This window comes from Arachis hypogaea, chromosome 2, assembly GCF_003086295.3.
Source record: "Arachis hypogaea cultivar Tifrunner chromosome 2, arahy.Tifrunner.gnm2.J5K5, whole genome shotgun sequence".
Classification (NCBI taxonomy): domain Eukaryota; kingdom Viridiplantae; phylum Streptophyta; class Magnoliopsida; order Fabales; family Fabaceae; genus Arachis; species Arachis hypogaea.
In genome coordinates, this window is record NC_092037.1 from 63,392,946 (window position 1) to 63,403,652 (window position 10,707).

The following is a 10,707-nucleotide window of genomic DNA, read 5'->3' on the forward strand; positions in this document are numbered from 1 at the left end:
TGTGGTGGCAATACTTTTTGTCTTCTGAATGAATGCCTGAACAGTGCATATTTTTTATATTGAATTTTAGGAATGTTAAAATTATTGGCTCTTGAAAGAATGATGAACAAGAGAAATGTTATTGATGATCTGAAAAATCATGAAATTGATTCTTGAAGCAAGAAAAAGCAGTGAAAAAAAAGAGAGAGAAGGAGCAGCAGAAAAAGCCAATAGCCCTTTAAACCAAAAGGCAAGGGTAAAAAGGATCCAAGGCTTTGAGCATCAATGGAAAGGAGGGCCTAAAGGAATAAAATCCTGGCCTAAGCGGCTAAATCAAGCTGTCCCTAACCATGTGCTTGTGTCATGAAAGTCCAGGTGAAGAGCTTGATACTGAGTGGTTAAAGTCGTGATCCAAAGCAAAAGAGTGTGCCTAAGAACTCTGGACACCTCTAACTGGGGACTTTAGCAAAGCTGAGTCACAATCTGAAAAGGTTCACCCAGTTATGTGTCTGTGGCATTTATGTATCTGGTGGTAATACTGGAAAACAAAATGCTTAGGGTCACAGCCAAGACTCATAAGTAACTGTGTTCAAGAATCAACATACTGAAATAGGAGAATGATGAGCGGATAATTTATACGCTTTTTGGCATTATTTTTAGGTAGTTTTTAGTATAATCTAGCTACTTTTAGGGATGTTTTCATTAATTTCTTTGCTAAATTCATATTTCTGGACTTTACTATGAGTTTGTGTGTTTTTCTGTGATTTCAGGTATTTTCTGGCTGAAATTGAGGGACATGAGCAAAACTCTGATACGAAGGCTCACAAAGGACTGCTGATGTTGTTGGATTCTGACCTCCCTACATTCGAAATGGATTTTCTGGAGCTACAAAACTTTAAATGGCGCGATCTCAACGGCATTGGAAAGTAGACATCCACAGCTTTCCAGCAATATATAATAGTCCATACTTTATTCGGGATTAGACGATGCAAACTGGCGCTCAATGCCAGTTCTATGCTGCATTCTGGAGACAAACGCCAGAAACATGTCACGAACCAGAGTTGAACGCCAAAAACATGTTACAACTTGGCGTTCAACTCCAAAAGAAGCCTCTGCACGTGTAAAACTCAAGCTCAGCCCAAGCACACACCAAGTGGGCCCCGGAAGTGGATTTATGCATCAATTACTTATTTCTGTAAACCCTAATAGCTAGTCTAGTATAAATAGGACTTTTTACTATTGTATTTTCATCTTGGTTTTTCGTCTTTTGATTTCACTTTGGGGCTGGCCATTCGGCCATGCCTGAACGTTGATCACTTATGTATTTTCAACGGTGAAGTTTCTACACACCATAGATTAAGGGTGTGGAGCTCTGCTGTACCTCGAGTTTTAATGCAATTACTACTATCTTTTATTCAATTCACTCTTATTTCTATTCTAAGATATTACTCGTACTTCAACCAGATGGATGTGATGATCCGTGACACTCATCATCATCTATCCCTATGAACGCGTGCCTGACAGCCACTTCCGTTCTACAAGCGAGAGCTAGAGTATATATCTCTTGGATTTCTGATGCACGACGCATGGTTGCCCTCACCTGACAACTGAGCCTTCCATTCCATGAGATCAGAGTCTTCGTGGTATAAGCTAGATTGATGGCGGCATTCATGAGAATCCGAAAAGTCTAAACCTTGTCTGTGGTATTCCGAGTAGGATTCAAGGATTGAATGACTGTGACGAGCTTCAAACTCACGATTGTTGGGCGTGTTGACAAACGCAAAAGAATCAAGGGATTCTATTCCAACATGATCGAGAACCGACAAATGGTTAGCCGTGCTGTGACAAGAGCATTTGGGCCTTTTTCACTGAGAGGATGGGATGTAGCCATTGACAACGGTGATGCCTTACATACAGCTTACCATGGAAAGGAGTAAGAAGGATTGGATGAAAGCTGTAGGAAAGCAGAAATTCAAAAGGAACACAGCATCTCCATACACTTATTTGAAATTCTCACCAATGATTTACATAAGTATTTCTATCTTTATTTTATGTTTATTTATTATTATTATTCGAAAACTCCATAACCATTTATTATCCGCCTAACTGAGATTTACAAGATGACCATAACTTGCTTCATACCAACAATCTCCGTGGGATCGACCCTTACTCACGTAAGGTATTACCTGGACGACCCAGTGCACTTACTGGTTAGTTGTGCGAAGTTGTGACAAAGTGTGATTCATATTTGAGAGCGCTACCAAGTTTTTGGCGCCATTGTTGATGATCACAATTTCGTGCACCAAGTTTTTGGTGCCGTTGCCAGGGATTGTTTGAGTATGGACAACTGACGGCTCATCTTGTTGCTCAAATTGGGTAATTTTATTTTATTTTATTTTGTTTTATTGTCCTTAATTTTCGAAAAAAAATATATTACTTATCCTGTTCTTCAAAATTTTTAAGAAATAATTCTAGAGTTTCATAAAGCATGTTGAAGCCTGGCTGGCTGTAAAGCCATGTCTAAATTCTTTTGGACTGAGGCTTCCAAACCATCAGCATAGAGGCAAGTTAATTTGATGAAATATCAACTGTTGCATGTCTGATTTGTATGCTAAAGCTTGGCTAGCCATTGGTCATGTCTAGTGTTTTGGACCGGAGCTTTCACAAAAGCTTGGCTGGCTAGTAAGCCATGTCTAATTCCTGGACTGAAGCTTTAGACTAACATTGCATGATTCCTGGAATTCATATTAAAAATTTTTGAATTTCTTATTTTCTTTTTCATATTTACGAAAAATTAATAAAAGAAAATATAAAAAAAAATTAAAAAATCATAAAAATAAAAAATATTTTGTGTTTCTTGTTAGAGTCTTGTGTCAAGTTTTAAGTTTGGTGTCAATTGCATATTCATCTTGCATTTTTCGAAAATTGCATTCATGCATTGCATTCATCATGATCTTCAAGTTGTTCTTGATGAACTTTCTTGTTTGATCTTCATATTTTCTTGTTTTGCATCTTTGGTTATTTTTCATATGCATTCTTGCATTCATAGTGTCTAAACATTAAAGATTTCTAAGTTTGGTATCTTGCATGTTTTCTTTGCATCAAAAATTTTTCAAAAATAGGTTCTTGATGTTCATTATGATCTTCAAAGTGTTCTTGGTGTTCATCTTGACATTCATAGTGTTCTTGCATGCATCATTGGTTTTGATCTAAAATTTTCATGTTTTGGGTCATAATTGTGTTTTTCTCTCTCATCATTAAAAATTTAAAAATAAAAAAATATCTTTCTTTTTTTTCTCTCAAAATTTCAAAAATTTGGGTTGACTTAGTCAAAAAATTTTAAAATTATTTGTTTCTTATAAGTCAAGTCAAAATTTCAAAATTTAAAAATCTTATCTTTTCAAAATCTTTTTCAAAAATCAATTCTTTTTCATTTTTTATTTATTTTCGAATTTTTTATTTTAATTTTTCAAAAATATTTTTCTTAATTTTATTTCAAAATTTTCGAAAATTTACTAACAAGTAATATGATTGATTCAAAAATTTGAAGTTTGTTACTTTTTTTGTTAAGAAAGGTTCAATCTTTAAATTCTAGAAGCATATCTTTTAGTTTCTTGTTAGTCAAGTAATCAATTTTAATTTTAAAAATTAAATCTTTTTAATCATATCTTTTATATCATATCTTTTTCAAAAATTTTATCTTTTTCAAAATTTTGAATTTAAAATATCTTTTCCAACTTCTTATCTTCTTATCTTTTCAAAATTAATTTTCAATTAACTAACTAACTTTTTGTTTGTTTCTTATCTTTTTCAAAACAACTTAACTACTTCTCCCTCTCTAATTTTTGAAAATATTCCCCCCTTTTTCAAAATTTTTCTCAAATTAATTAATTGTTTCAACTTTTAATTTTAATTTTATTTCTTATCTTAATTTTCGAAAATCATTAACTCCTTCTTAAAAAATTATTTTCAAAAACTTCTCTCTCTCATCTTATTCTATTTATTTATTTATTTACTAATACTTCTCTTCACCTCAAGAATCTGAACCCATCTTCACGCTTGTGTTCAGACTATTCATTCTTTTTCATTCTTATTCCCTTTCTTCTTCCACTAACAATAAGGAACCTCTTTACTGTGACATAGAGGATTCCTCTTCTTTTTCTGTTCTCTTCTCTTTCATATGAGCAGGAATAAGGAAAAAGGCATTCTTGTTTAAGCTGATCCGGAACCTAAAAGGACTCTGAAGAGGAAACTAAGAGAAGCTAAATTACAAGAATCCAGAGATAACCTTACTGAAATTTTTGAACAAGAAAAGGACATGGCAGCCGAACCTAACAACAATAATGCAAGGAGGATGCTTAGTGATTATACTACACCTACTTCCAAGTTTGATGGAAGAAGCATCTCAATCCCTACCATTGGAGCAAATAATTTTGAGCTAAAACCTCAACTAGTTGCTCTAATGCAACAGGAGTTCTTGCAGATCTGTGAGACTGTAAAGACGAATGGAGTAGATCCTGAAGTCTACAGGCTCATGCTTTTCCCTTTTTCTGTAAGAGACAGAGCTAGAACATGGTTGGATTCATAACCTAAGGATAGCCTGGACTCATGGGATAAGCTGGTCACGGCCTTCTTGGCTAAGTTCTTTCCTCCTCAAAATCTGAGCAAGCTTAGAGTGGATGTTTAGACCTTCAAACAAAAAGATGGTGAATTCCTCTATGAAGCTTGGGAAAGATACAAGCAGATGACCAAAAGATGTCCTTCTGACATGTTTTCAGAATGGACCATGATAGATATATTCTATTATGGTTTATCTGAGTTCTCTAAAATGTCACTGGACCATTCTGCAGGTGGATCCATTCACCTAAAGAAAATGCCTGCAAAAGCTCAAGAACTTATTGACGTGGTTGCAAATAACCAGTTCATGTACACTTCTGAGAGGAATTCCGTGAATAATGGGACGCCTCAAAAGAAGGGAGTTCTTGAAATTGATGCTCTGAATGCCATATTGGCTCAGAACAAAATGTTGACTCAGCAAGTCAACATAATTTCTCAAAGTCTGAATGGATGGCAAAATGCATCCAATAGTACTAAAGAGGCATCTTCTGAAGGAGAAGCTTATGATCCTGAGAACCCTGCAATAGCAGAGGTAAATTATATGGGTAAACCTTATGGAAACACCTATAACTCATCATGGAGAAATCATCCAAATTTCTCATGGAAGGATCAACAAAAGCCTCAACAAGGCTTTAATAATGGTGGAAGAAACAGGTTTAGCAATGGCAAGCCTTTTCCATCATCTTCTCAGCAACAGACAGAGAATTCTGAGCAAAGCACCTCTAACTTAGCAAATATAGTCTCTGATCAGTCTAAGGCCACTCTAAGCTTCATGAGTGAAACAAGGTCCTCCATCAGAAATTTGGAAGCACAAGTGGGCCAGCTGAGTAAGAAAGTCACTGAAACTCATCCTAGTACTCTCCCAAGCAAAATTGAAGAAAATCCAAAAAGAGAGTGCAAGGCCATTGATATAATCAATATGGCCGAATATGGGAGGAAGGAGAGGACGTGAATCCCAATGAGGAATACCTCATGGGACGTCTCTCAAGCAAGAAGGAGTTCCCTATTGAGGACCCAAAGGAATCTGAGGCTCATATAGAGACCATAGAGATTCCATTAAACCTCCTTCTGCCATTCATGAGCTCTGAAGACTATTCTTCCTCTGAAGAGGATGAAGATGTAACTGGAGAGCAAGTTGCTTAATATTTAGGAGCTATCATAAAGCTGAATGCCAAGTTATTTGGTAATGAGACTTGGAAAGGTGAACCTCCCTTGCTCATTAGTGAACTAGATACATGGGTTCAGCAAACTTTACCTCAAAAGAGACAAGATCTTGGCAAATTCGTAATACCCTGCACCATAGGCACCATGATCTTTGAAAAAACTCTGTGTGACCTAGGGTCAGGTATAAATCTTATGCCACTCTCTATAATGGAGAAGTTGGGAATCATTGAGGTACAATCTGCCATATTCTCATTACAAATGGCAGACAAGTCAGTAAGACAAGCTTATGAATTAGTAGAGGACGTATTAGTGAAGGTTAAAAGCCTTTACATCTGGTGCACGAAATTGCAATCACACTTTTGCAACCCCGTACAACTAACCAGCAAGTGCACTGGGTCGTCCAAGTAATACCTTACGTGAGTAAGGGTCGATCCCACGGAGATTGTCGGCTTGAAGCAAGCTATGGTTATCTTGTAAATCTTAGTCAGGATATCAGAAATTATCAGGATTGATTGTGAAAAGCAAAAGAACATGAAATAAGTACTTGTTATGCAGTAATGGAGAGTAGGTTGAGGCTTTGGAGATGCTCCATCTTCTGAATCTCTGCTTTCCTACTGTCTTCTTCATCAAACACGCAAGGCTCCTTCCATGGCAAGCTGTATGTAGGGTTTCACCGTTGTCAGTGGCTACCTCCCATCCTCTCAGTGAAAACGTTCCTATGCTCTGTCACAGCATAGGCTAATCAGCTGTCGGTTCTCGGTCAGGCCGGAATAGAATCCAGTGATTCTTTTGCGTCTGTCACTAACGCCCCGCCTGCTAGGAGTTTGGAGCACGTCACAGTCATTCAATCATTGAATCCTACTCAGAATACCACAGACAAGGTTTAGACCTTCCGGATTCTCTTGAATGCCGCCATCAGTTCTAGCTTATACCACGAAGATTCCGATTAAAGAGTCCAAGAGATATCTACTTAATCTAAAATAGAACGGAGGTGGTTGTCAGGCACACGTTCATAGTTGAGAATGATGATGAGTGTCACAGATCATCACATTCATCCGGGTTAAGAGCAAGTGATATCTTAGAATGGAAGCAAGCATGATTGAATAAGAAACAGTACTAATTGCATTAATCCATCAGGACACAGCAGAGCTCCTCACCCCCAACCATGGGGTTTAGAGACTCATGCCGTGGAAGGTACACAAAGAAACGTGTAAAGTGTCATGAGGTACAGATACAATGTCAAAAGATCCTATTAATAGTAAACTAGTAACCTAAGGTGTACAGAAATGAGTAAATGACGTAAAAATCCACTTCTGGGTCCACTTAGTGTGTGCTTGGGCTGAGCAATGAAGCATTTTCGTGTAGAGACCTTTTCTAGAGTTAAACGCCAGCTTTCATGCCAGTTTGGGCGTTTAACTCCAAGTTTTATGCCAGTTCCAGCGTTAAACGCTGGAAATTCTGAGGCTGATTTGCTACGCCGGTTTGGGCCATCAAATCTTGGGCAAAGTATGAACTATCATATATTGCTGGAAAGCCCAGGATGTCTACTTTCCAACGCCGTTGAGAGCGCGCCAATTGGGCTTCTGTAGCTCCAGAAAATCCACTTCGAGTGCAGGGAGGTCAGAATCCAACAGCATCTGCAGTCCTTTTCAGTCTCTGAATCAGATTTTTGCTCAGGACCCTCAACTTCAGCCAGAAAATACCTGAAATCACAGAAAAACACACAAACACATAGTAAAGTCCAGAAAAGTGAATTTTAACTAAAAACTACTAAAAATATACTAAAAACTAACTAAAAGATACTAAAAACATACTAAAAACAATGCCAAAAAAGGTACAAATTATCCGCTCATCACAACACCAAACTTAAATTGTTGCTTGTCCCCAAGCAACTGAAAATCAAAATAGAATAAAAAGAAGAGAATATACTATAGACTCCAAAATATCAAAAAAACATAGTTCCAATTAGATGAGCGCGACTAGTAGCTTTTTGCCTCCGAACAGTTTGGGCATCTCACTCTATCCTTTGAAGTTCAGAATGATTGGCATCTATGAGAACTCAGAACTCAGATAATGTTATTGATTCTCCTAGTTAAGTATAATGATTCTTGAACATAGCTAGTGTATGAGTCTTGGCTGTGGCCCAAAGCACTCTGTCTTCCAGTATTACCACCGGATACATACATGCCACAGACACATAATTGGGTGAACCTTTTTAGATTGTGACTCAGCTTTGCTAGAGTCCCCAATTAGAGGTGTCCAGGGTTCTTAAGCACACTCCTTTTTGCCTTGGATCACAACTTTATTTCTTTCTTTTTCTCTTTTTTTTCGAAAATTTTTTTTTTTTGCTTTTTCTTGCTTCAAGAATCATTTTTATGATTTTTCAGATCCTCAATAACAGTTCTCCTTTTCCACCATTCTTTCAAGAGCCAACAATTTTAACATTCTTAAAACAACAAATTCAAAAGACATATGCACTGTTCAAGCATGCATTCAGAAAACAAAAAGTATTGTCACCACATCAAACTAATTCACTAGTTTCAGAGATAAATTCGAAATCCTGTACTTCTTGTTCTTTTGTGATTAAAGCATTTTTCATTTAAGAGAGGTGATGGATTCATAGGACATTCATAACTTTAAGGCATAATCTTTAAATTTTATTAATTATGAATTAAGAACAAGACTCAAAAATAGATATAAAATGAAACTAAAAAGAAAAAATTAGAAAACAAAAAATTTAAACTAGGCTCCTAATGATAGAGGTTTTCACAGAGTTAGGACTCAACAACCTTGATTTTGAGAAGTGGATGCTCCCTCAGCTTGAGAGGAGAGCTTTTGGCGTTTCAACTCTTGGATTTCACGCCCCTGCTTCTCTTGTTCCTTCAGCAATTTGCAGAGCATGCAGTTCTGATTCTGCTGTTCTTCCTTAAGTTGCTCCATAGTCTCTTGCAACTTGTTGATAGATGCTTCTAGGCTGGCCCAATAGCCAATTTCAGGGAATTCAGGGAGGAACTCCTGCGCCCTCCTTTTGATAGAGTTGTCTTGCATTTGCCCTTCCATTGACTTCTTGGTGATTGGATGTTCAATGGGTATGAATTCATCTACTCCCATCTTTACCCCAGCCTCTTTACAGAGCAAGGAGATCAAGCTTGGGTAAGCCAATTTGGCTTCAGTGGAATTCTTATTTGCAATTGTGTAGATCTCACAAGCAATCATATGATGCACCTCCACTTCTTTTCCAAGCATAATGCAATGAATCATCACTGCTCTCTTGATAGTGACCTCAGAACGGTTGCTAGTGGGCAATATGGAACGCCCAATAAAGTCTAGCCAACCTCTTGCAATTGGTTTGAGGTCTCCCCTCTTGAGTTGGTTTGGGACACCCTTTGAATTGGTTATCCACTTAGTTCCAGGGAGGGATATGTCCTCTAGAACTTGATCTAACCCTTTATCTGCTCTCACCATTCTCCTATTAAAGGAGTCAGGATCATCTTGCAGTTGAGGTAACTTGAAGATTTCTCTTATTTTGTCCAGATGGAAGTACATAACTTTCCCTCTGACCATGGTTCTGTAGGTATGGTAAGCGGTTCCAGTCATTCTCTGCTTATCTGTTAGCCACAGATTTGAGTAGAATTCCTGAACCATGTTCCTTCCAACCTTTACCTCAGGATTGGTTAGAACTTCCCATCCTCTGTTTCGAATTTGCTCTTGGATCCCCGGATATTCATCTTCTTTCAGATCAAATTTTACTTCCGGGATCACTAACCTCAAACCCATTATTTTGTGATAATGGTCTTCATGTTCTTTGGTTAAGAACTTCTCTTGATTCCAAAGATTCTTTGGATTATTCTCTTTCTTTCCTCTTAAATTGGTTTGTTTTCACTTAGGAGCCATGATATTGATGAATCTTGGCTTAGTGATCACGGAAAAGCACACCAAACTTAGAGGTTTGCTTGTCCTCAAGCAAAAGAAAGGAAGGAGAAGAGAGAGGAGAGAGCAAAGTCGAATGGTGTGGGGGAATGGTGAGGCCGAACATGTTCTTATAAGGGGGGAGGAGATTTCGAAAAAAAGAAGAGATTTGAGAAGATATGGAGAGAATTTGAAAAAAGAGGGTGAGTTTTTGAATGAGATTTGGAGTTGATTTGAGATAGATTTGAAGAATGGTTTTGATTTTTTGAAGATTTGAAAGTGAATGATGAAAGGTTGAAGTGTAATTATGTAGAAAAGTATGGGTAAGAAAAGGAAAGTTTGAAAAAATTTGATTTGAAAACAAAATCGTGGTCCCCCCACCTTTCTGGCGTTAAACGCCCAGAATGGCACCCATTCTGGCGTTTAACGCCCATTGGATGCCCCTTTTGGGCGTTTAACGCCCAGCCAGGTGCCCTGGCTGGCGTTAAATGCCAGAATTCCTTTGTCACTGGGCGTTTTTCTAAACGCCCAGGATGCTGCACACTTAGCGTTAAACGCCCAGAATGGTGCCCATTCTGGCGTTTAACGCCCAAAATGGCACCATTCCTGGCGTTAAACGCCCAGAATGATACCCATTCTGGCGTTTAATGCCCAAAATGCCCCTTACTAGCATTTTTTCGCCGGTAAGCTCTTTTTCTCTGCTTTTTGAGCTGAATCCTTCTGTAACTCTGTGAATTCCTTCATTTTTGGTACTTGCCTCTGTAAGAACAAATCATATAACCTCCTAATGACTGGGTTGCCTCCCAGCAAGCGCTTCTTTACTGTCTTTAGCTGGACCTTTAGTGAGAGTCACTCAAGTCTCAGTTTTGAGCATTCCTGCTCAAAATTGCTTTCAAGATAATGCTTGATTCTCTGTCCATTAACAATGAACTTTTTGTCAGAATCAATATCCTGAAGCTCAACATATCCATATGGTGACACTCCTGTGATCACATACGGACCCCTCCACCGGGATTTGAGTTTTCCTGGAAACAATTT

General features: G+C 37.8%; 1 non-coding gene across 1 annotated transcript; it reads right to left on the bottom strand.

Moving 5' to 3' along the window:
* Window positions 1–4,645: 4,645 nt before the first annotated feature.
* On the bottom strand, window positions 4,646–4,749 carry LOC112765710 (small nucleolar RNA R71). Its single transcript, XR_003183884.1, has one exon. It is a non-coding gene; the product is annotated as a small nucleolar RNA R71 (small nucleolar RNA).
* Window positions 4,750–10,707: the final 5,958 nt, after the last annotated feature.